Raw genomic sequence first — 26,061 nt, forward strand, 5'->3', positions numbered from 1 at the left:
ACTATCTCCTATGGTTTGCTCAAACTCACGTCCATTGGGTTGGTGATGCTATCCAACCAACTCATCCTCTGTCACTCCTTTCTCCTCCTGCCCACAATCTTTTTCAGAATCAGGGTCTTTTCCTGTGAATCAGCTCATTGCATCAAGTGGACAAAGTATTAGAGTTTGAGCATCAGCCCTTCCAGTGAATATTCAGGGTTGATTTCCCTTACAATTGACAGGTTTGATCTCCTTGCTATCCAAGGGATTCTTAAGAGTCTTCTCCAGCACCAAAATTCAAAAGCATCAGTTCTTCCTACTAGTAATGGCAGGCTGAGCTAACAAAGAGACTGAGCACATAGCAACTGTAAGAAATAGCACAAGCGACCCAGCTCACACCTGTAGGAGAGCACAAGCTGCTCTGACAAACAGCCCAGCAGGCCTGCAGATCTATAGTTATACATAATTAGACACCAGTGCAATTGGTTAGGTCAGCCATGACTGTCTTGTTTCCTTTGTTTATATACTCCATCTTCCAGATTCTCAAGCAGTTTTCAGAAACACGTGGCCAGGTCACAACGTTCTAATCACAGAGATGCAAAAGGATGTCTTTTTGAAATAATGTTTCTTCACTGATGTGAGAAGAGAGAGCCACAGGAGGGTTTCTCTTCCTGCCTGCCCTCTCTTATCCTCAAGTCCCATCTTGAGGCCTAGAATACTTCTGTAGGATGGCAGGCATCTTGCAACAAATAAGCACTAAGTTAAAAAGTCCATTGACTGAAGATGGAGAAGTAGAGGGCTTGCCCAGTGGCTCAGCAGTAAAGAATCCACGTGCAATGCAGGAGATGCAGGAGACTTGGGTTTGACCCCTGAGCAGGGAAGATCCCCTGGAGGAGGGCATGGCAACCCACTCCAGTATTCTTGCCTGGAGAATCCCATGGACAGAGGAGCCTGGCGGGCTACAGTCCATGGAGCTGCAAAGAGTCAGACACGACTGAAGTGACTGAGCATGTGTGCACCCGTGGAGAATTAGTAGGATAGAAATGGTCTCTGTCTTTTTTGACATTTCTGAGCAACTGTCCCACACCTGGATGCACCTGTATCTAGAGAGAAATTGTTGTGGGAGATAACTGCTAATCCTTATTGATCAGAATTTCAGTGGCTCCCAGAGGAATAACTACATATCCTTATTGATTAGAGTTTCAGTTGCTCCCAGGGGAATGCATTTTCATCCAGTTGGAAAGGACAAGTGACCATGGGCACAGAACAAAAATACATCACTGAGTACGTCCAAGCTCCATCTTGCAGGAAGTTAGAGACACATGCAGGCTCCAATTTTTAGTAGTAATCTGATCACTGTTATTGGCACCTCCCAGCTCATCTTGACTTCTCTGGTGGAAGGACACACTAGACAACTTAGTAGATACTTCACCTTCAAATAGCCTTTAATGTAGATGCTCCTGTCTTACAGGAAAGAGTTGCTAAGTCATCATTTGCCCCTCATAACATGCCTGTTGGTATGCAAATATCCAACAAGAAGGGAAAGTTTAGCAAAATGCCAAAGAATAATTCTGATAACAATGAGGAAAATACTTACTAGTTCACACAAAGATTCCCAAGGTATAGAAAGTACTTAGGAGTTTATTTCTATCAGCACAATAGATCTTGGGGAATCTAGTTTTGTCGGGTTTGAGAATTCGTATATTGGCAGATCCTGACTTTTATACATCAGACTTAAAGTTCATTTTCATGCATTATGCATTGATCTGACTAGATCAGCTTTTATATGACACATAGAGACTCCTTGGAAAAGACCCTGATGGTGGGAAAGACTGAAGACAAAAGGAGAAGAAGATGGCAGAGGATGAGGTGGTTGGATAGCATCACCAACACAGTGGACATGAATTTGAGCAAACTCCGAGAGATAGTGGATGACAGGGAAGCCTGGCGTGCTGCAGGCCATGGGGTCTCAAAGAGTCTGACATAACTGAGCAACTGAACAATAACAACAGGGACTGACCTAAGTCTCCTGATCAGTGAGAATAGGGCTTAAGTCTGCCTGCCAACAGGTCAGTTCTACCAAGGGTATCATCTTCATCAAAACTACTAAGGTCATCAGAGTATCTTGAATTCTGCTTTACTGCATTTGTTACAGTATGACTTATTCAACATTATTTGTTACATTATGAATTATTCTACATTACTGCATTTGTTACACTGCATAAGGTCTTCTCTGGTGGTTCAGACAGTAAAGCATCTGCCTGCAATGCGGGAGACCTGGGTTTGATCCCCAGGTTGGGAAGATCCCCTGGAGGAGGGCATTGCAACCCACTCCAGTATTCTTGCCTGGAGAATCCCCATGGGCAGAGGAGCCTGGTGGGCTACAGTCCACGAGGCCACAAAGAGTCGGACATGACTGAGCAACTAAGCACAGCACAGACCTTACTCCCTACCCACCACTCATAATATATGAATCTATTGCTATGACTTTATTCATAGATTTTAACACACATCTTTGTCAATACATTCCATAAGTAAGAGACTACTTACACTAGGCATTGTGTTCATTAAAATCTTCAATGTCAGAGTAATATACAATCTCATTAGCTCTTCCAAATATTTGCAGTTAAATTAAGCTCCACTCCAACATTCGCTGTCTTTTAGAAACCAGACTACGAAGGAGAGTCACAGGGTGTCTCAGTCATTTCTCCCTGCTTCCCTAATAAACAGAAGTTCCACATGTACAGAAATTATATATCTGATCCCATAAGCCATTAATGAGCCCCCCCACCCATGCATCAGTGTCTGGCCATGGCAGTGTTCTCCTCCTAACAATCTCCCAGGAGACCAACCTCTGACTGATTATAAGCCCGTGATAGGGACATGGCCACACTCTCCTTGTTATTTACTAATAAATGCCCTTGGCCTTGCACTCCGCCATAAATTCAGCTCATTACAGAGATCCTTGAGATCATCCGTTTCAGCCGGTCTTTCCATTCCTGCATCCAGGAGGTGGACCATTCACTCATCGACTGCTTGCAGATTTGCCTTCTGCCTCCACACACTCCTCTACTCACAAGGGCCAAAACCCCCTTCAGTTTTGTGTGAAATTCACTTCTGATTGTGAACAATGATGATCTGGATTTTTTGGGGGGTGGGGGGGCTTAACTTTAGCCCCTCCTATCCAATTACTCTTGACTGAGCTCTCTGGTTGCTGTGAGGGTGTGCTGGGCAGGCTTCTCAGGGCGGTGGTTTTCTTGTGGTTCATGGGCTCTAGGCATGCGGACTTCAGTTCAGTGAGGCTTGAGGGCATGGTTGTCCCCCAGCATGTGGAATCTTCCCAGACCAGGGACTGAATCAGTGTCTCCTGCACTGGTAGGCAGATTCATAACCACTGGACTGCCAATGGATGTCCCTCCTCCTTCTTATAATAGAGCAATTCATAGTCCTTCTACCTAGTCCCACAGATATTCCCTTCCATAAGACTCTTGTAAAAGTGTCTTCTATCAAATTTTTACAGCCATATCTTTGGACAGTATCTGTTCAAATATTTTATAAATATTTATAAGAAATCCTAGAGGAAATCAACCCTGAATATTCATTGGAAACACTGATGCTAAAGATGAAGCTCCAATACTTTGGCCACCTGATGCCAAGAGCTGACTCATTGGAAAAGATCCTGATGCTGGGGCAGATTGAAGACAAAAGGAGAAGAGGGCAGCAGAGGATGAGATGGTTTAATTGCATCAGTTCAGTTCAGTCACTCAGTCGTGTCTGACTCTTTGCAACCCCATGGACTGCAGCATGCCAGACCTCCCTGCCCATCACCAACTACTGGAATTTACCCAAATTCATGCCCACTGAGTCAGTGATGCCATCCAGCCATCTCATCCTCTGTCATCCCCTTCTCCTCCTCCCTCAATCTTTCCCAGCATCAGGGTCTTTTCCAATGAGTCAGTTCTTCGCATCAGGTAGCCAAAGTATTGGAGTTTCAGCTTCAACATCAGTCCTTCCAATGAATATTCAGAACTGATTTCCTTTAGGATGGACTGGCTTGATCTCCTTGTAGTCCAAGGGACTCTCAAGAGTCTTCTCCAAACCATACTTCAAAAGCATCAATTCTTTGGTACTCAGCTTTCTTTAATGGCATCACCAACTCAATAAACATGAGTTTGAGCAAAGTCTTGGAGATAGTGAAGAACAGGGAAGCCTGGTGTGCTGCAACCCATGGGGTTATAAAGAGTTGGACATGACTTAGTGACTGATCAACAACAATTTATAAATATGAGCCTAACAATAAAATTTGACATGCACTTCCCTGGTGGGCTAGTGGTTAAGAGTACACCTGCCAATGCAGGGGACAGGAGTCCATCCCTGGTCTAGGAAGACTCCGCATGCCACGGAGCAGCTAAGCCAGTGTATCACAACTACTGAAGCTCACACCCCAAGAGCCTGTGATCTGCAAAAAGAGAAGCCACAATCGGCAACACGAAGCCCATGCACCACTACATAGAGTAGTCCCTCACTCGCCACAATCAGAGAAATCCCACACACAGCAACAAAGATCCAGTGTAGCCAAACACATAATAACAATAAATACATTTTAAAAAGAAAATGCTTTAAAATTAACATGATAAAGGATCATTTTAAAGAAACTGATTTTTTAAAATGATAAAGACAACCTTTGTTTGATGGGTTTAATAAAAGACTTAGGATTTCAAATACATGATTTTACTATAAACTCATGACTTTATGGAAATTATAACCAACCACTTACCTTTTGGAGAAGGCAATGGCAACCCACTCCAGTATTCTTGCCTGGAAAATCCCATGGATGGAGGAGCCTGGTAGGCTGCAGTCCATGGGGTCACTAGGAGTCGGACTCTACTGAGTGACTTCACTTTCACTTTTCACTTTCATGCATTGGAGAAGGAAATGGCAACCCACTCCAGTGTTCTTGCCTGGAGAATCCCAGGGACGGGGGAGCCTGATGGGCTGCCATCTCTGGGGTCGCACAGAGTTGGACACGACTGAAGCGACTTAGCAGCAGCAGCAGCAGCAACTTACCTTTTGCCTCAAGGTTTGAAAGAACATAAAATGACTAAAGGTGTTTCAGCTGTATTATTTGTGAGAAAAGAAATCCTGACATAAAATGTTGTTAAATATTTAAATGGCTTGCCAGAAGAGATGGTGAAGTTCCTAACCTCGAATAGATGAAGTTTCAAAATGAATTCTTAATTGCCTGAAAGGAAGCAAAAGGTGATTTTAATGACCTCTCCAAGTCTGATTCTATCCAATATCATGCCCAAGTCATATACCAATATTTTTAAGAATCAAAATGTGTTGTAGAAAGCACGAAAGTGACTGAATTACAAATGTAAAGTATCTTCAGGAAAATGTATCTCTGAATAAAATGCTGCAAGAAACTTCCATAATCCTCTTTACATGTCAGTAATGATTTCTGTTTGAGATTCATTCTGGTTATACATCCATGAGGAATGGCACAGTTTATTTAGGGGAGTGATAAAAAATTAACAACCACTTCTCATTTTATTAGAGGAAAAGCATCAGTCAAACATTTTAATGTACATGATTGCAAAGACTTAGAAGCAAATTAATGAAATAGTCCCTGGTCATTCATTCAGAAGTATATTCTACCCTGCTGCTGCTACTGCTAAGTCACTTTAGTCGTGTCTGACTCTGTGTGACCCTATAGACATCAGCCCACCAGGCTCCCCCGTCCCTGGGATTCTCCAGGTAAGAACACTGGAGTGGGTTGCCATTTCCTTCTCCAATGCATGAAAGTGAAAAAGTGAAAGTGAAGTCGCTCAGTTGTGTCCGACTCCTAGTGACCCCATGGACTGCAGCCTACCAGGCTCCTCCATCCATGGGATTTTCCAGGCAAGAGTACTGGAGTGGGGTGCCATTGTCCTACTGGGGATGTATTTATTTCACTTAGTGAAACAGCCAACAAAGATTCAAAACTTCTTGTAATCAAAAAGCAGCAATTTGGGATTAAGGAAGGATGCTGTGTGAATATACAGAGAAAGTAGAAAAAAATTAGAGAGCAATGTTTCAACTTGAGAAGGAAGAGACGTTGAAGGAATGAGAATTTGCCACATCGCATGCTGTCTCTCTCTTAGTCACTTACAGGTTCTAAAGGCTCATTTTGAAATCTCTCATTTAGAATTTAGAGCACATGTGTATTCCCACACAATCACAACATCTGCAGGTTGGAAAGAGCCTCAAAGATCATTTAGGTCAAGTGCTTCTCTGAGACTTAATCACCTCTTACATCATCCCTGCCAAGCAAATCAGGTTATAAATGGCAATTAAGCCTTCAGAAGACACGGCAAAGTTGTGTTTATATCATAAAGTACCCTAACATATGCAATAAACAGTAAACAAATAACTCATTGTTCCATTTTGCATTATGACTAAGGAACGGCAGCCCACTCCAGTATTTTTGCCTGGGAAATCCCATGAACAGGGGAGCCTGGCAGGCTACAGAGCATGGGATTGCAAAGAGCTGGACACAGCTGAGCAACTCAGCACATTTAAAAAGTAGGATGGAATCACAGTACCAATTTGGGGGTACCAGCTACACAGACACATCTCCTGTAGTCCCAAGACTCAATCAGGAATATTCCCTGCCTCCCCATCGTGTGCAGACACCAGAGGGTTGAGGACTAGATGAGAGCAGGAATGTGAGGAGAAGGATGAGGATTTGTGTTGCAAGGCAACAGAAGCATGGCCAAAGGTCAGGGTAGAGCAAAGAAAGATACCAGAGGTAGTGAAGAGTGATGAGGCTTGCAACTCCTGCACCTGTCTTAGGGAATCCCTGGGAGTTCAGATGGTAAATTCGTGCAGGAGACCCTGGTTCCATTCCTGGGTCAGGAATATCCCCTAGAGAAGAGATAGGCTACCCACTCCAGTATCCATGGGCTTCCCTGGTGGCTCAGATGGTAAAGAATCCACCAGCAATGCCTGAGACCTGGGTTCGATTCCTGGGTTGGGAAGATCCCCTGGAGGAGGGCATGGCAACCCACTCCAGTATTCTTGCCTGGAGAATTCCATGGACAGAGGAGCCTGGCAGGCTATAGTCCATGGGGTCACAAAGAGTTGGACACGACTGAGCGACTAAGCACGTGCAGCATTTCTCTTTGCCCTTCCCTGCTCGCCTTCAGACTCAGTGCTGCCCCATAGCAAGCCTCCTCCTCGGGGCTCCTTCTCTCTTCACACAAGGTGGAAGCGTTAAATCAGTCATTTATGCACTCACTTGGTTTTTTAAAGTTTATTTCTACTTTGCACTCTATCACTCTGTCACTTTGCAGCTCTCGGTGTTCACCAGCGAGCCAAGAGTCCTAGAGCTCAGGTGTGACCAAACGGTGCATTTCTGGATACAGCGGGCTTCCCTGGTGGCTTAGCTGGTAAAGAATCTGCCTGCAATGCGGGAGACCTGGGTTCTATCCCTGGGTTGGGAAGATCCCCTGAAGAAGGGAATGGCCACCCATGCCAGTATTCTGGCCTGGAGAATCCCATGGACTGTATACTCCCTAGGGTCGCACTGGAGCTCAGGTGCCATCATAATGTGCATTTCTGGATACCCAATGCCCTTTGACAGCAAGGAAAGCCAACCAGTCGCTCCTAAAGGAAATCAGTCTTGAATATTCATTGGAAGGACTGATCCTGAAACTGAAACTCCAATACTTTGGCCACCTGATGCTAAAAGCTGACTCCTTGGAAAAGATCCTGATGCTGGTAAAGATTGAGGGCAGGAGAAGAAGGGGACGACAGAGGATGAGATGGCTGGATGGCATCACCAACTCAATGGGCATGAGTTTGGGTAAACTCCGGTAGTTGGTGATGGGCAGGGAGGTCTGGCATGCTGCAGTCCATGGAGTTGCAAACAGTCGGACATGACTGAACAACTGAACTAACTGAACTGAATGCCTGTTCACGACTAGCTCACAGAATATGCTAAAATATGTGTTTAGGGGATAAGAATTTTTTCCTGGAATATAATTGCTTCACAATGGTGTGAGGGCTTCTGCTATGCAATTAAGTCAATTATCCACTTGTATACATATATCCCCTCCTTCCTGAACCTCCTTCCTATCGCCTCATCCCATCCATCAAGGTCATCACAGAGGATCGGACTGAGCTTCCTGTGCTTTATGGCAGGTTCCCACTAGCTATCTAATTTACACATGGTAGCGTGTCTAATACCAATCTCAGTCTTCCAGTTGGTCCCACCCTCCTTGTATCCACCTGTCCATCCTCCATGTCTGCCTCTCTATTCCGCCTTGATAAAGGGAAAAGAAAGGGACTTGAAGGAGAACAAATAACCGAGGTCCCTTAAAGGAAATAGAGTGGAATTCTCTCTTTTCTCTCCAATCTCCTTCCCACTGCAACCACCAGCCAGACCTGGGTTATGACAGCTGGAGATGGTTCCCATATCTCCTCTCTTTCCTCTCCCTTTCTTACTTTTCTGCTTCTTCACCCACCCTTCTAGACATCTCCTTTAGTCTGAACTGACTGCTTAAAGAGCGGGAATCTAAAATCTTCAGGATATTGTTTCATGAAACAAGAAGTCTGAAGGAGCAAGAAGAAAGATAGGAAGTGAGAAATTCCTAGAGAAAACAGAAGAAAAAACTTAAACCTTGTGTGGCTCAGATGACAGGTACTCACTAAATATCCATGCGTTTCTCCACAGTTCACAAGCCCACACATCAGAGTGGCTTCAGGTGACTAATTCTTATCAGTAGAACATGAGCAGAAACAATATACAGGTTCCCATCTGAGAAAAGTAAGAACGGGTGTTCCTTTTCTGAGATTATTCTTTTCCCGTGATACATTGACCTGGAGGTTATTTGCTCCAGAGGGCATTACTACAAGTTGAAAGATCTGTGAGGGACAATCAGACTTTACACAAGGGTAAGAATTTTTTTGTACAAAGCCACTGAAGTTCAGAGACTTACAGAATACAATAGGATTACCTATTGTATTGGTAATGCTAATACAATAACATCATTGTTTTTTTTTTACTTTTTAGTATAGTCTTCAATTGGAAAAGTAGGTTTATTAGACATGCTTACAGGTCAAAGGTTACCACGTTTAGACACTGGCATCTAATCCACAGTTTCCAACCCAAAGTCAAAGTCAACACTTCCTATTTCTCCCTGTCATTCAGTTAGAAGATGCAATATTTTTTTTTTCTGAAGATGCAATATTTTTAAAGAATTGTCTACAGAATTTTCAACACTGAATTCTTCTAGATACTCCTAAACCTACCGCCAAGTGAATCTACCAAAAGAGCCTTATTTATTGGCCACCTTGTAGAATCATTCTGTGCTCAGCATGAGGCCATTAGATAAAGGGATGCTACAAAGACAAATGGGAAACTCACTTCAGGAGCCACTGATCAGATATGTGAGCACTATTGCTCATTTATTCCACAGTATCATCTTTATCCCCTTAATGGATCACAGCCTTGCTGTGACCAAAGGGGCTTGTGTAACTCAGTGAAGTTATGAACCTTGTCATGCAGGACCACACAAGATGGAAGGCTCATAGTGGAGAGTTCTGACAAAATGTGATCCACTGGAGGAGGGAATGGCAAACCACTCCAGTGTTCTTGCTGTGAGAACCTCATGAACAGTATGAAAAGGCAAAAATATATGACACCAGAAGAAAAACACTCCCTCCCCCCACCAAGACAGAAGGTGTCCAATATGCTACTAGGGAAGAGCAGACAGTTATTGCCTAAGAAGCTAAAGTTGAACAGTTCTATGAAGACTTACAAGACCTTTTAAAACTAACACCAAAAAAAGATGTCTTTTTCATCATAGAATATTTGAATGCAAGCATAGAAAGTCAAGAGATAACTTGGAGAAATAAGCAAGTTTGGTCCTGAAACAAAATGAAGCAGGGCAAAGACTAACAGAATTCTGTCAAACACCCTCTTCCAACAACACAAGAGAAGACTCTACACATGGACATCACCAGATGGTCAATACCAAAGTCAAATTGATTATGTTCTTTGCGACCAAAGATGGAGAAGCCCTATACAGTTAGGAAAAAGAAAAAAGACTTGGAGCTGACTGTGGACCAGATCATCAGCTCCTTATTGCAAAATTCATGGTTAAATTGAAGAAAGTAGGGAAAACCACTAAACCATTCAGGTACAACCTAAATCAAATTCTTTATGATCATACAGTGGAGGTGATAAATAGATTCAAGGGATTAGATCTGGTAGACAGAGTGCCTGAAGAAATATGAATTGAGGTTCATAACATTGCACAGGAAGTGATGACCAAAATCATCCCAAAGAAAAAGAAATGCAATAGGCAAAGTAGTTGTCTGGGGAGATTTTACAATTAGCTGAGAAAAGAAGAGAAGTGAAAAGCAAGGGAGAAAGGGAAATATATACCCTAGTGAATGCACAGTTTCAGAGAAAGTACGGAGAGATAAGGAGGCCTTCTTAAATGCAAATGAAAAGTGAGGAAAACAACAGAATGGGAAAGACTAAGGAGCTCTTCAAAAAAAATTGGAGAGTTCAAGGGAATATTTCATGCAAGGATGGGCATGATAAAGGACAGGAACAGTAAGGACCTAACAGAAGCAGAAGAGTTTAAGAAATGGTGGCAAGATACACAGAAGAGCTATACAGAATCTTTATGACCTGGATTGCCACAATGGTGTGATCACTCACCTAGAGCCAGACATCCTGGAATGCAAAGTCAAGTGGGCCTTAGGACACATTACCAAGAACAAAGCTAGTGGAGGTGATAGAATTCCAGCTGAGCTATTTTAAATCTTAAAAGATGATGCTGTTAAAATGCTGTACTCAGTATGCCAGCAAATTTGGAAAATGCAACAATTGCCACCAGACTGGAAAATGTCAATATTCATTCCAATCCCAAAGGAGGGCAATGCCAAAGAATGTTCAAACTACTGTTCAGTTGCACTCATTTCACATGCTAGCAGGGTTATACTCAAAATCCTTCAAACTAGACTTCAGCAGTATGTGAAATGAGAACTTCCAGATGTACAAGCTGGATTTAGAAAAAAACAGATTAAATTGCCAACATTCATTGGATCATTGAGAAAACAAGGGAATTCCAGGAAAACATCTAATTCTGCTTCATTGACTACACTAAAGCCTTTGTGTGGTTCACAACAAACTGTGGACAATTTTTAAAGAGATAGGAATACCAGATCACCTTACCTGTCTCTGGATAAACCTGTATGCAGTTCAAGAAGCAACAGTTAGAACCAGACATGGAGCAATGGACTGGTTCAAAATTGGGAAAAGAATACAAGAAGGCTGTATATTGTCTCCCTTTTTATTTAACTTATATGTAGAGTACATCATGTGAAATGCCAAGCCGAATGAATCACAAGCTAGAATCAAGATTGCTGGGAGAAATATCAACAACCTCATATATGCAGATGTATCACTCTAAAAGCAGAAAGTGAAGAGAAACTAAATTACCTCTTGATAAGAGTGAAAGAGGAGAGTGAAAAAGCTGGCTTTAAAACTCAGCATTCAGAAAACTAAGATCATGGCATCCAGTCCCATAACTTCATGAAAACTAGATGGGGGAAAAGTGGAAACAGTATCAGATTTTATTTTCTTGGGCTCCAAAAATCACTGCAGATGATGACTGCAGCCATGAAATTAAAAGATGCTTGCTCTTTGGAGGGAGAGATATGGCAAACCTAGACAGTATATAAAAAAGCATAGACATCACTTTGCCAGTAAAGGTCCATGTAGTCAAAGCTATGGTTTTTCCAGTAGTCATGTAGGAATTGAGAGTTGGATCATAAAGAAGGTTGAGCATCAAAGAACTGATGCTTTCAAACTGTGGTGCTGGAGAAGACTCTTGAGAGTTCCTTGGACTGCAGGGAGATCAAACCAATCAATTCTAAAGGAAATCAAATCTGAATATTCATTGGAAGGACTGGTGCTGAAGCTGAAGCTCCAATACTTTGGGCACCAAACGAGAAAAGCCAACTCATTGGAAAGGACCCTGATGCTGGGGAAAATGTAAGACAAAAGGTATCGGGGGTGGCAGAGGATGAGATGGTTAGATAGCATCATTGACTCAACGGACATGAATTTGAGCAAACTCTGGGACAGGGAAGGCTTGCGTGATGCAGTCCATGGGGTCTCAAAGAGTCAGACATGACTTAGCAAATGAACGACAACAACAAAAATCATCTTTATAAGAATATTCTCCACAATTTCCTTTCTTGTCTTAATATCAGTAATAGCCATTCTTATTCTGTAAAATAGAATTGTATTAGTGCCTATCTCATCAAATATGTGTTCATCATCTACAAGGACTAAATAGTGCATTTTTAAAAGCCTAACATGGTGACTGGAACAGAATAAGCACCAAATATATTTTTGCTATTGTAATGAATTTTTAAAATCTTAATTGAATGGCAAATTTATGTTAATGTTCAATATGTTTTCTAATAGATAAGAGCCCAGACTGGAGCCTGTTGATAGCAAGTCTACCATACGTCTCCAACTTTGTTCTGTGTTGCGTTTCTTTCTCATACTTTCCCAATGTATGTAACTTTGCAGTACTTTATGTATTCCTTTAAGCTGGTCTAAATTCTTTTCAGAGTCACGAAGACTATAAATAAAACAAATTAACTGACTGAAGCCTAAGTTCTTGACTTACCTTTTATTAGCATTTGGAGAGGGAAAATGAAACAACAATGAAAAGCCTATACATAAAAATAGAATTCTCTCCTTTAGAGCATCCTCTTTCTTTCCTACTGGTGTAAAAGATGTAAATCTTAGCACTTGTGACTGGAGAACACATAAGCTCCAACTAGGCTCCATCTACTAGTTTGACTTTGACACCTCGGCCAAAACTTTACAAAGGATATCCCTTTCAGCAAAACTTATTTTCAGACATTCATGCTAAGGATGAGAGTCTATTCTGTGCATGGGCCTGAGACATGTAAAGAATCTCTGGATAAAAGGTATAACTGTGACGGCCAATTTCCAAACAATTCTCAAGAACCCCAAGGTGTGACAATATATTCATAGAAAGAGTTTTTTAAATATGAAATTGTTGGGAAAATCTGCCTGTATGGTCATCATAATAAACAGCCTTAAAACATTATTGCCCCTAACCTCAAAATCAATTTATTCTATTCAGTTCAGTAAACATATACTGCAACTTGTTTCCTGACCAGCACACTAGATTCTGAAGACCTAGAGATAAGTAAAGCAAGGACCAAACCCTCAAAGTTTCTGCAATTGGGTAAGACATACTTAAATAATTAGTCTTGATGAATCAATACATTTCACTGTCTTCTTAGCATTGACCATAAATTAGTCATTTATTTGTTTGCTTCTATATTTACTTTACTGCCTCCTCCACTAGGGGGCATGACTATTTTGTAGGCAATGAATTCAGCTCTTGTACAGAAGTCATTACATTTTAGGCATTCAATAAATATTTTCTAAATAGTACTGTAGTCATGGGTAAAATGAACACAAATCAATAGCTTTCATATATGCAAATAGCAGCACTTAGAAGATGTAATGGAAAAGATCCATTTCTAATGGCAACAACAATAATTCTGAGAAAAGATAAAATACCTAGGTATAAATCTAACAAGGGATGTGGAAAAACAATTCCAGAAAAATGGATAGATTCCTGAATGACTCAGAAGAATAATCAAATGAATGGAAAGATATGCCAAGTTTATTGATAAAAAACCTTAAGATTACAAAAATGTCATTCTCCCGAAGTTAATACATAAATTTAACAATCCCAATAAGAACATGAAAAAAACTTTGTTCAGACACTAAACAAGCAAATTCTAAATTTCATATGGAAAAATATACTAGTAGTTATAATCAGGAAATGTCTGAAATACAAAAACCTCACAAGCTAATAAATACACTATAAAACTTCAGTTATTAAATGTGTGGTATTGGGACACATATAACAGACAAAACAAGAGAAAATAAATTATTTCCACTTCTTTGGTTTAGTACATGATAAAGAAAGAAAAGAAAAAAAGTGAAGTCACTCAGTTTTGTCCAACTCTGCAACCCCATGGACTGTAGCCTACCAGGATTCTCCATCCATGGGATTCACCAGGCAAGAGTATTGGAGTGGGTTGCCATTCCCTTCTCCAAGGGATCTTCCCGACCCAGAGATCAAACCCAGGTCTCTGCATTGTAGGCAGATGCTTTTCTGTCTGAGCCACCAGGGAAGTCCACAATAAAAGTGGTGTTCAAATCTGTACTGATAAACATGAATTTTAATACATAATGTTGGGGACAAGCAAATAGCCATCTGGAAAAATGATACTATTGAATTCATAAATAATACCATATACAAAGAAAAATTCCAAATAGATTTAGGTGTAAAAAATAAAATTATAACATGGTTGAATTCTTTTAAAGCCACAAAATAGAAGTAGACTTTATCACGGTGACTCAGAAGCAAGAAATGAAAAGTAGAAGATTGATCATTTCAACCACATACAATTTATAGATTTTACATTCTACAACAGCGTAAGAACAAGCTGGAGGGAGATATTTGAAATCCATATCACCATCAAAGGACTAAATTCACTAATATGTAGAGAGCTCCTAAACATTTAGAAGAAAAATAACAAAAAACTAAGACAAATATGGACAGAGAACATAAACAGGCAGTGCACAAAAAAAAGAAAAAACGGCCATTAAACATATAAAATACTCATAATTTTTAAAATGCAAATTAAAACTACATTTCTCACTGTGATGTGTAGAATTCTATGGAGATCCCATAATCTCCATTCTCTAATGTTTGGGCTGCATAATCCCCTTCCCTTGAATGTGACTGGGACCATGACTTGTTTCCTTTTTTCCTTTTTAATATTTTATTTTATATTGGAGTATAGCCAATTAACAATGTTGTGATCATTTCAGGGAAACACCAAAAGGCCTCAGCCATACATGCACATGTATCCATGCTCCCCCAAGCTCCCCTCCCGTCCAGGCTGCCCCATGGCATTGAGCAGAGCTCCCGCTGTTATATAGTAGTTTGTTATCCATTTGAAATACAATAGTGTGTACATGTCCATCCCAAACTCCCTAACTGTCCATTTCCCCTCATTCTCTAAGACTGGAGTCTGTTTCTGTTTTGTAACAGAAAACTGCTTCTAACCAATAGCAGTTCTAAACAATAGCTTCTATTGCTATAGAACCAATAGCTTCTAATCAAAGCAGTCTGAGCTCAGACTGCTAACTGCCCTAAGTAGGCTATGTTATATGACGAACAGGATGATATGGCATTCCATGATTATGTCACATAAAATAAGATTGTATCTTCTTAAAAAAATTAATTTATTTTAATTGAAGGCTAATTACTTTACAATATTGTGGTGGGTTTTGCCATACAGTGACATGAATCCGCCATGGGTGTACATGTGTCCCCCATCCTGAACCCCTCTTCCACCTCCCTCCCCACCCCATCCCTCTGGGTTGTCCCAGTGCACCGGCTTTGAGTGCCCTGTTTCACACATCAAACTTGCACTGGTCATCTATAAGATTGCATCTTAAGAGACTACAGTAAGAAAATCTCCTGCTGGCCATGAAGGAGCAAGCTGACGTGATGTGAACTGCCTGTAAAGAGGGTCACATGGCTGAGAACTATATGGGATATCAAGATACTGAGAGCATCAGTTCTACAAATATAAATACTAACATCTTCCAACAACCACACGAACTTGAAAGAAGAGTTCAAGCCTCAGATGAGATTGCAGTCCCAGACAACACTTCAATTGCAGCCTTAGTCCCTGCACAGAGGATGCTTAGTTAGGACTGTGGGGCTGTTCATCCACAGAAATAGTGAGATAACAAACATGTTTTGTATTAAGCCACTAAGTTTGTGGCAATTTGTTACGCAGCGATAGGAAACTATTACATTCACCAATCATGCTGGCAAAAAAGAAGAGCACAGCACGGTGTGTTGCTGAGTTACGTCCACCAGCCAGCTTCTACATGGCCAGTGGGGCACAAGATGGTTCAGTGCCCGTGGGGGAGTCTGGCAATGTCTAGCACGGTCACATTTACACATGCCATTTGGCCTAACAAACTTCTCACTTCTGGAAATCTATCAGACATTTGCATAAGTTTGAAATGATATATGTACAAAAGTTTTCATTAGAGCAATATGCATAATAATAAATAATGGAAGCAAACCGAAGGTCCAACAATCGGGGGCTGGTCCAGTTACCCAGGGTCACCTACTGAACAAAGCATGATGAATCCCCAAAGGAGAAACATGATGAAGATCTCTGTATAATGATATGGAAAAAACCCTCTAGGATACATTACGAAGTGAAAAAAGGTAAAGTGCAGAACAATATGTACAGTGTACTTCCTTTTGATAATGAACACTTATGCTTAAGGAAACACTTTATTTTAGAGCAATTACCTGTAGGGAATGGGGAGAAACAAGATGGATGGGATACGAATAGGAGTAAGTCTTCTCCAAGAATACTTTTAATCATTTTTTCTTTTTGCAACCTATACATGTATTACCCATTAAAATTTATGTAATTTTTTAAAATTACTGAATGGATGGATGTCAAAAAGCACTGTGTTATACAGGTATATCAGATGCAGAGGTGATGATGGATAAGCAGTGAGGGATGGAATAGCATCAGTCTTATATTTTCATACAGACAGGGACTCTGCATAGGATTCTGAAAGGTATCCAAGAGTTACAACAGATAGCCAAGCCTCAGAAGGACAACAAGGACCCTAATCAAACACACAATGGGATGAAACTGGCAGTACATCTAGGGAACAAAGGAGTCTGGTCTCATTAAATGTAACGAGTACAACCGAGAGCTACAAAGGGAGAAGGGCGACAGAGAATAAATCAAGGCGTCCATGGAAGCGCTTCTAAGGAACTTGAACATAAGGTTTATGTCTTAAGATCATTCTAATGATGGCTTGGAGGATGTATCAGAGGGGATCTGAATTTATTTCCTGTGGCTGTCATAAACAATTAGCATGTAATTAGTGGCTTACAAAAACAGAAATGTATTCTCCCCCAGTTCTGGAGGCCAGGAATCTGAGCCAGAAGTCTGAAATCACAGTCCTGAAATCACAGGACAGGGCCCTGTGCCCATGGAAGCTCTAGAGGAAAATCTATTCTTTGCTTCTTCCAGGTTCTTGGCTGTGGCTGTGTCACTCCACTCTCTGCCTTCATCTTCACGTGGACTTTTCCCCCGTCTGTCTGAGTCCTCTCTTCTGTCGCTTCTAAAGACATTTGCCACTGGATTTGGGGCAGACTTGGGTAATCCAAAATGATACCATATCAAGATCTTAACTTAATTACATTGGCAAAGAGCTTTTTTCCAAATAAATTCATATTCACAGATCCCAGGAATTAGAACATGGAATTTTGGGGATGGCCACTATGGTCAATGCTAAGGACAGGAGACTATTTTAGAGGCGATTGTAATTGATCATGTAAGAGATGTTCAACAAAATTCAACTTTTCTGATTAAAACGTTCTGAGGCCAAAAAACCTACAAGTCATTTTAATTTTCCAGAAATCCACTCCACATATTTCTTTCTAAGCTCACCCTTCTTGCCTTGATTTTTATTCAAGTAATTGAAGGCATATTTGCAGCAATACCCCCTTATCTCTTCTAAGTCTTCCATCATACCATAACCACTGCATGGCATTTTATACCGTAAGGATGCTTCTGGGCTTCCTATTCTGGAGTGGCAGGTCTCAGGGAGATACCTTCCTTTAAAAAGACAGCTAGCTAGAGGCAGACAGAAGGCTTTACAATGAATATTTCCAGACAAGAAAGCCTGAGGCATGTGGCATTAAAGTTTCTATAAGGTCTATGTGGAAGCACACCGATCTTCATAAAAACTAGATATGAGAATTTCAAGAGTAGGAGGTAGCATATTAAAAAGAATGCAGAAGAAGAAGCAAATCTTTAAACTTGACATCAGAGTCAAGAATCTAAATGAAGGAGAAAAACAAGTCAAAGCTCCCAACTTCTCTTCCTCCATAAAAAGACACTTTCTGCCAGCTTTAGGTCAACAGTTAAGCAGAAAAGAGCGATCCTCCCAGAACGTGATCTGGTCTTCCCCTTGTGGTGCCTGAAGCCAAATTTAAGCTATTGACCCTCTATCTAACCAATGCTCCAGCGAATCCCTAATTTCTAATCAGAAATTACTACTTTCCAACACTCAAGGCTCTGATTCTAAACCACTACTGTCCAAAAGAACTTTCTGTAAAGATAGAATTTTCTGTACCTGGCTTATCTAATATGGTATCTGCCAGCCATAGGTGGGTATTGATCACTTGAACTATAGATGATATGAGAGGGAGCTAATTTTCAATTATCTTACATTTTGATTTCTTTACATTGAAGTAGCCATATGTGTCTGTTGACTACCATACTGGACAGCACATTTGTAACACTGCTGGATGCAGGACCTGACCCATCTTTCTTTTTGAAGAGGATCAAGTTCTATCTCAGTAAGAATGTAAGTCTTGTCCCATTTTTATAGTTACTACACTCCTAGAAAACCATCTAGCAGATCTATTGGAGCTCATGGCCAACAATTATATTTCATAATACAAGTTAGAACATTGTTTTCTTCTCTCTTGTATTGGTTCAAAATCTTACAGGAAAAGACCTAAGATGCTGACTAGATATTTTCAAAGACATGGTCATAACTGTGGGACCCTCTAAGAGCCACAGTCTCACACTGTGTGTATGATAAAAATCACCCTTTCATTCTAGCCTCTCTTTCCACACAAATTAACAAAGACTCTTTAGCTCTTGGATTTAATTTCTATTATGTGATTTGAATGTGTACAGTTACAGACACTATCATTGTAAGGATGAAGTTGCAAACATGTCTTATGCTGTTTTCATGTTCCAAGCTACCAACTTTTATATGGAGTGAAATTGGCAGTCCATCGAAAGAATGCTTATAAGGCATTTAGGTTCAGACTCAGTCTCTTTCAAGGAAATCCTACAGATGCCTCCAAGAAAATGAACAGGAAACCATTGTTTCAGTGGATGATTTTGCCACATCTATACTCTAAAGCATTAAAATATTGCTGGAGCTTTTAATAAGTCAACTAGGCTTCATGAACCTGGATTCTTTATTCCCAAAGAAGGGGGAACATTTCAACAACTATCCCCTTCTCTTCCTGCCCTCAACCTTTCCCAGCATCAGGGTCTTTTCCAAAGAGTCAGCTCTTCATATCAGGTAGCCAAAGTATTGGAGCTTCAGCTTTAGCATCGGTCCTTCCAATGAATATTCAGGGTTGATTTCCTTTAAGACTGACTGGTTTGATCTCCTTTCAGTCTAAGGGACTCTCAAGTCTTCTCCAGCACCACAGTTCAAAAGCATCAATTCTCTGGGGCTCAGCCTTCTTTATGGTCACATCCATACATGACTGCCGGAAAAACCATAGTTTGACTATCTGGATCATTGTTGGATAAGTAATGTCTCTGCTTTTAATACACTGTCTAGGTTCGTCATAGCTTTTCTTCCAAGGAGCAATCATCTTTTAATTTTATGGCTGCAGTCACTGTGCAAAGTGAGTTTGGAGCCCAAGAAAATAAAACATGATGGTAAGCCTACAACTGAGAGAAAATACGAAAGAACAAGGCCAAATCAATATATAATCTATAAATAATAAAGATAACCTAAGAATGAATGAGGTCAAATTTATACAGCACTCAGAGTCTCTCAGAGAAAAACGGTTTCAAAACTATATATCATTACCCATCATTGGTGCTTTAATGGAGCTGATTGCCCTGCGATTCTTTGTGTTGTTGTTTTCTCTTCTTAAATAAAAGTTATTTTTGTGACACCAAGAGCCATTAGAGGGGAAATGATTCGACACAGTGGTGGTTAGCAACAGGGCGTAATTATTCATTTCTATTGAGAGCCTGCATTTAGGGACTAGAATTTTGAGAGCAGCTTGAGCAAATTGATTCCAAGTTAACTTTTATTTAAAAATATATATTTATTTGGCTGCACCAGGTCTTAACGGTGGCACGTGGGATCCTGAATCTTCTTTGCAGCACGTGGGATCCTGAAGTACTGCATGCAAATTCTTAGTTGTGGCCTGTGGGATCCAGTTCCCTGACCCAGGAATCAAACCAGGGCCTCCTGTGTTGGGAGTGTTGAGTCTTGGCCACTGGACCACCAGGGAAGTTTCCCAAGTTAACTCTTAAAGTAGACGTTAGGGTAGATAATAGATAGATAGGTGATATAGATATGTATTTTTGAAACACAAACTATTTATGGTTGTGGTTATTAAATAGCCTTCAAGTCCACTGGAATACATCAGTTAACCTATTTTTTCACATTGTGAGACTTCTATAAAATAGAACCCTAGATTTAGAATGGACTTTAGCCACTGCCAAGAGCAAGAGCTCCAGGTCAGTCTACATGATTCAAACATTTCCTTGGTTGTGTGACCTTAAGAAACATATGTATCCTTTTTGTAGGGCTTCCCCAATGGTTTAAGTGGTAAAGAATCCACTTGTAATGCAGGAAAACAAGAGTCACAGCTTTGATTCCTGGGTTGGGAAGATCCCCTGGAGAAGGGGATCTGTAAAATCATTAAACACAGTACCTACTTCACTAGGATGTTGTAAAGGTTAAATGAGCTCATTACTGTTAAGCACATAGGATACTCCCTGGCACCTGGTAAGTGGTAAATGTTAGTTCTTATCATCTTCATTATAATCATTTTACAGATGGAAAACAGCAATGTCCAGGTAGGGAAAGTGATGTGTCCAAGTCATACAACTAATAGTAAACACACAGAAGAGCCAGAGTCTCTTGGCAAGTAGCCTGTGTTTCTTCCACCCTGCCGTGCTACCTGTGCTGTTTTGTGCTACATTATTCTGTGCTCCCAGAGAAGGCAATGGCACCCCACTCCAGTACTCTTGCCTGGAAAATCCCATGGACAGAGGAGCCTGGAAGGCTGCAGTCCATGGGCTCGCTAGGAGTCAGACACGACTGAGCGACTTCACTTTCACTTTTTCACTTTCATGCATTGGAGAAGGAAATGGCAACCCACTCCAGTGTTCTTGCCTGGAGAATCCCAGGGATGGAGGAGCCTGGTGGGCTGCCGTCTATGGGGTCACACAGAGTCGGACACGACTGAAGTGACTTAGCATAGCATAGCATTCTATGCTCCACTTCCTTCTGCGTGAAGTACTTATCAGGAACATAACAAGGAGGAAAGAAGCCAGAGAGGAGGAAGCCTGAAGGTGCTGGTACTAGAGCTCTCAAGGCAAAGCCATACAGATTGAACTAGCTGCTGAAACCAGTCAGCTCAGTGTCACTGCTAAAGGTCCCTACACCCAAGCGTCTCTCCAGCTGGTGCTATTTCAAACATTTCTTTTTATGATGAACAACTTTTCACTGCATAATTCAAATACATCATAAATAGCATTGTCTTGTGGTGCCGTGGTAAAGAATCCTCCTGCCAATTCAAGAGACACAAGAAACACAGGTTCGATCTCTGGGTTGTGGAGATTCCCTGGAGTTGGAAATGGCAACCCACTCCAGAAATTCCATGGACAAAGGAGCCTGGTGGGCTACAGTCCATGGCGTCGCAAAGAGTGACTGAGCACATATGCACACTTGATTATAAAAAACACACATTGGCTTACATTTACATTATTCATGTCAAATGCTACTTTTAGTAACCTTCAAAAACTTATTCTTTTTTTTTATTTGGATATAATTGCTCTACAATATTGTGTTAGCTTCATTGTTTCTATACAATAAAGTGAATCAGCTATATATATGCATATATCCCCCCCTCTTGGGCCTCCCTTTGACACCCCCAACCCACCTTTCTAGGTCATCACAGAGCAACAATATTTTTAATATCTATAAGATAAAATATGCAAATATATAATAATAATATTAACCTAATAAATAAGAACATAAGAGCGTTAACTAGGGAGCAGGGGATATTGAGGTGTGGGATGAACTGGAACAAACTGAATACTCTGGGTACTGAAATCAAACTTCCCTTTCCTCACCATTTGCCAAGAGCTAGGAGCAGAGCACAGCTCCATCATGAGCCATTTCATAAACAATGAACAAAGACACATGAAAGGCATGAACTTATTTGCTCCTTCCATGAAATACCAATGCCACTGAAGATCCAAGTCAAGGCAGTCTATTACCGTGAAAGAAAATGACTATCCAGGGGACGCTGAAGGAGAGCCAACAACACATTTGATGTCACATTTCCTGATACCTGTGGACATTTAGAGAAAAAAAAGAAAGAAAGAAATAGGCTCTTGTATAGACATGTGTTCTAATCCAAATTTTTACATAGCATGAAAGAGAAAGGAAAAAAGAAGCCATCGGCAAATTGGCCATCTTTCCCTGCATTCCACAGGAATAATACTTTGCTTCTGCCCAAAGTACTTTAAACATAATTCCTCTTTGCATTGAAAGCTTAAAGTGTAAAAGCCATCTTGACTATAAAAGCTTCATAAAATCCATATATTTAAGTTCATAATGACTTTTCTTTCATTCCCATGTAGTGTCTGCAAACCACATTGATGCGTTTTATCAGGAGTCACACTGGCTCAAAGTAGAGTGATAAAAACCATATGAACACAAAATCTTATTTTTAAGTTCTTAGCTTTAAATATGCATCAGCAGGATGGAAGCTGTTATTTTCTCCACATTGGCCTTAATCACTGTGCAAAGCATTTGAAGATTACTCTTCTTGAAAAGTGGGCTTGGCCATTGTCACGCTGTCTCTGTCACCAAAGCTTTTTCTTTTGTAAAAAAGAAAAAAAAGAAAGAAATTATTTGTCTAGCACTTCTTCCCCCTGGTGCTACATGGAACATTTCAAATCATTGATCAATTAGGGCAATTGTTTTAATGAGGAAGATGGATTTTGTCACGTTTGCAATATCTTCTCTTTTCTTGACCTCATTCTCCCCTGGGACATCAGTTATTATTCAAAGTCTCTACAGCTTGTTTGAAACTCCTCTGGGAATGTCAGTTTACCAACCTGCCTCATGGAAAAATATTGTTATCCGCCTTACCGTACATATGTATAAATATATACACATTTGTAAGGGAGTGTCTTGGTCCATCTGGGCTACTATAACAAAATACCACAGTCTGGGTAATTTGTGTTAGTAGCTTAGTCATGTCTTTCTCTTTATGACTCCATGGACTGTAGCCCACCAGGCTCCTCTGTCCTCAGATTTTTCAGGTAGGAATTCTGGAGTGCATAGCCATTCTTTTCTCCAGGGAATCTTCCTGACCCAGGAATTAAACCTAATCTCCCACATTGCAGGCAGATTTTTTATTGTCTGAGCCACCAGAGCAACCCTGGGTTTATATAAATAATAGAAACTTATTTCTCACAGTCTAAAGCCTGGAAGTCTGAGATCAGGGTGCTGGCAGCATTGAATGAGAGCCCTCTTTCAGACTGTAGACTTTTTGTTATATTCTGATATGGCAGAAAAAGGAAGGGATCTCTCTGAAGCCTCTTTCAAAGGTACTTTTGTAAGGCTCCACCCTCCTGACTTAAACCACCTGCCAAAGGTTCTACCTGCTAATACTTGTGGGGATCAGGATTTCAACATACGAACCTGAGGGGAACACAAACATTCAGACCATAGCAAGGTGAATGCATATATTCTCCAGGGAAACTCCCCAACCCAGGGATCAAACCCAGCTCTCCCACATTGCAGGCAGATTCTTTACTGTCTGAGCCACCAGGGAAGCCCACAATTTGCACTCTTCTAAATGTATTCCTCACTTCTTGCTTTCCTCACAGGCCATCAAAGCACCCACTTCTTGAATTATATGCACTTTTCTAGCTGGAAGGAAAAACCCCAGTGATCAAATAACACTATCTCATTTGCTCACGGAATAGCCAATTAATATACAAGGAACAACATCGAGGTTAAAGAAACATGAAACATAGGTAAGGACCACAGAGTAAACCACAGCTCAAAAGGACAGCAAATGACTAGACATATAGCAGATCGTCAGTAAATGGGCACCTAATTGATTTTGTTCTTTGCCAAGAAGCAATTTTAATTTTCTAAGAGAACTTATAATAAATTCTTAGTGGTAGAATTTAAGATCATGTGGAAGACAATAAAGATTTTGTTTTAGTTTTGTATCCATTAAATTGCATCATGTAGTTGATCACTTAATTTTATCTAAATGCAAATTTGACCTTACATTTGTCTTTTTGTACCATATAATTTTAAAAAATATTGATATGAAATGAAGTAGATTCTCAAATGTGGTCCCTGATTTAGTGTTGATATGATTGGTGCTGAAATAAAAACCATTCTTGGTTGGATGTGGAGAGTGAAATTTTTTAACTTTCTCAATTTTAACAACAATAATTTTTTATTGTTTAATTGATCCTTGAACTAGGTAGAGACAGAAAGCAAGACCCACTTTGCAATTAATGACAAGCTCACCAGATTAACCCAAACTAGTTTGTGAAAGGCCGATAGATTTTTCATAAATCTTGGTTTCCCTTACTATTATTAACCTCATTATAAATGAGGCTAACATTTTTAAGAATAAAGGAAGCATTAATGTACAAATAGACCAAAAATAATAGGATCTTTGGGGTGAAATAGTTTTTTGTAAAGATATCCAGAAGGACAATATAAATATCTGAATGTTGAGATATGTGTGTGTATGTGTATGTGTGTGTGTGTGTGTGTGCACCTACATATTCACTGAAATCAACATGCATGTTTCAATAAACACCAAGATTTATTATGCCTTTGGGAAATATTGACTTGGGTAAAAGTCAATACATCTTGATGTTCACTGCAACAAAATCAATAGTTGCTTAATAATTTACCAAGATTCAGGGGATTTAATGTATCTGATGACTGTGAAGTAAAGTAAAACCACTATACTTTCTTCCAGGAATATTGATAAAGGATATAATACCAGCATCAGACATTTGGAATCAAAAGTTATGCCCCCTCCTTTCTGAATGAAAGCAAGTGATACATCATCTTTTCCAGAATTAAAGAAGAAGACTGAAATTTGAGCAAGGAGCAGAGAGGAAGAGGAAGAAACCTCAGAGAAGACAACTCTCATTGGAAAATAGATTCAGTGTCAATTCGATGTCACAGATGAATGCGGGTGTCTGTGCCTGTGAATTGAAGAACAGCATCCTCCTGATAAATATCATTCCATCCACTTTGTTAGGCCCTAAACTTGCCTTATGTTGACTGTACATTTGTCTCTTCCTAGTTTCCCACTTAACTCCAGAGATTCATAAATGCAGGTAATTCAAATGCCTTGACAATCTACCCCCAGTTCAAAAGGGTTTTAGTGACAGACTTAGGGAAAAAAAAGTGTTGGAACAGTTTCTATCCTTCTTAGGATCACTTTAATGTTTGTTTACAAATCTTAAGGAACATGGACATTAGACGATGGCCAACCCTCTGCAGTGCTAATATAACAATTCATCTATAAATCAGAAGCCAGGCCAATATGACCAGTCATTAACTTTGCATTACTCAGGTTAAGTCCAAAACAGGGAAACAATTCCATTCACCATTGCAACGGAAAGAATAAAATACTTAGGAATATATCTACCTAGAGAAACTAAAGACCTATACATAGAAAACTATAAAACACTGGTGAAAGAAATCAAAGAGGACACTAATAGATGGAGAAATATACCATGTTCATGGATTGGAAGAATAAATATAGTGAAAATGAGTATACTACCCAAAGCAATTTATAGATTCAATGCAATCCCTATCAAGCTACCAACGGTATTCTTCACAGAGCTATAACAAATAATTTCACAATTTGTATGGAAATACAAAAAACCTCGAATAGCCAAAGCGATCTTGAGAAAGAAGAATGGAACTGGAGGAATCAACCTACCTGACTTCAGGCTCTACTACAAAGCCACAGTTATCAAGACAGTATGGTACTGGCACAAAGACAGAAATATAGATCAATGGAACAAAATAGGAAGCCCAGAGATAAATCCACGCACATA

Source organism: Bos indicus, chromosome 1, assembly GCF_029378745.1.
Source record: "Bos indicus isolate NIAB-ARS_2022 breed Sahiwal x Tharparkar chromosome 1, NIAB-ARS_B.indTharparkar_mat_pri_1.0, whole genome shotgun sequence".
Classification (NCBI taxonomy): Eukaryota; Metazoa; Chordata; class Mammalia; order Artiodactyla; family Bovidae; genus Bos; species Bos indicus.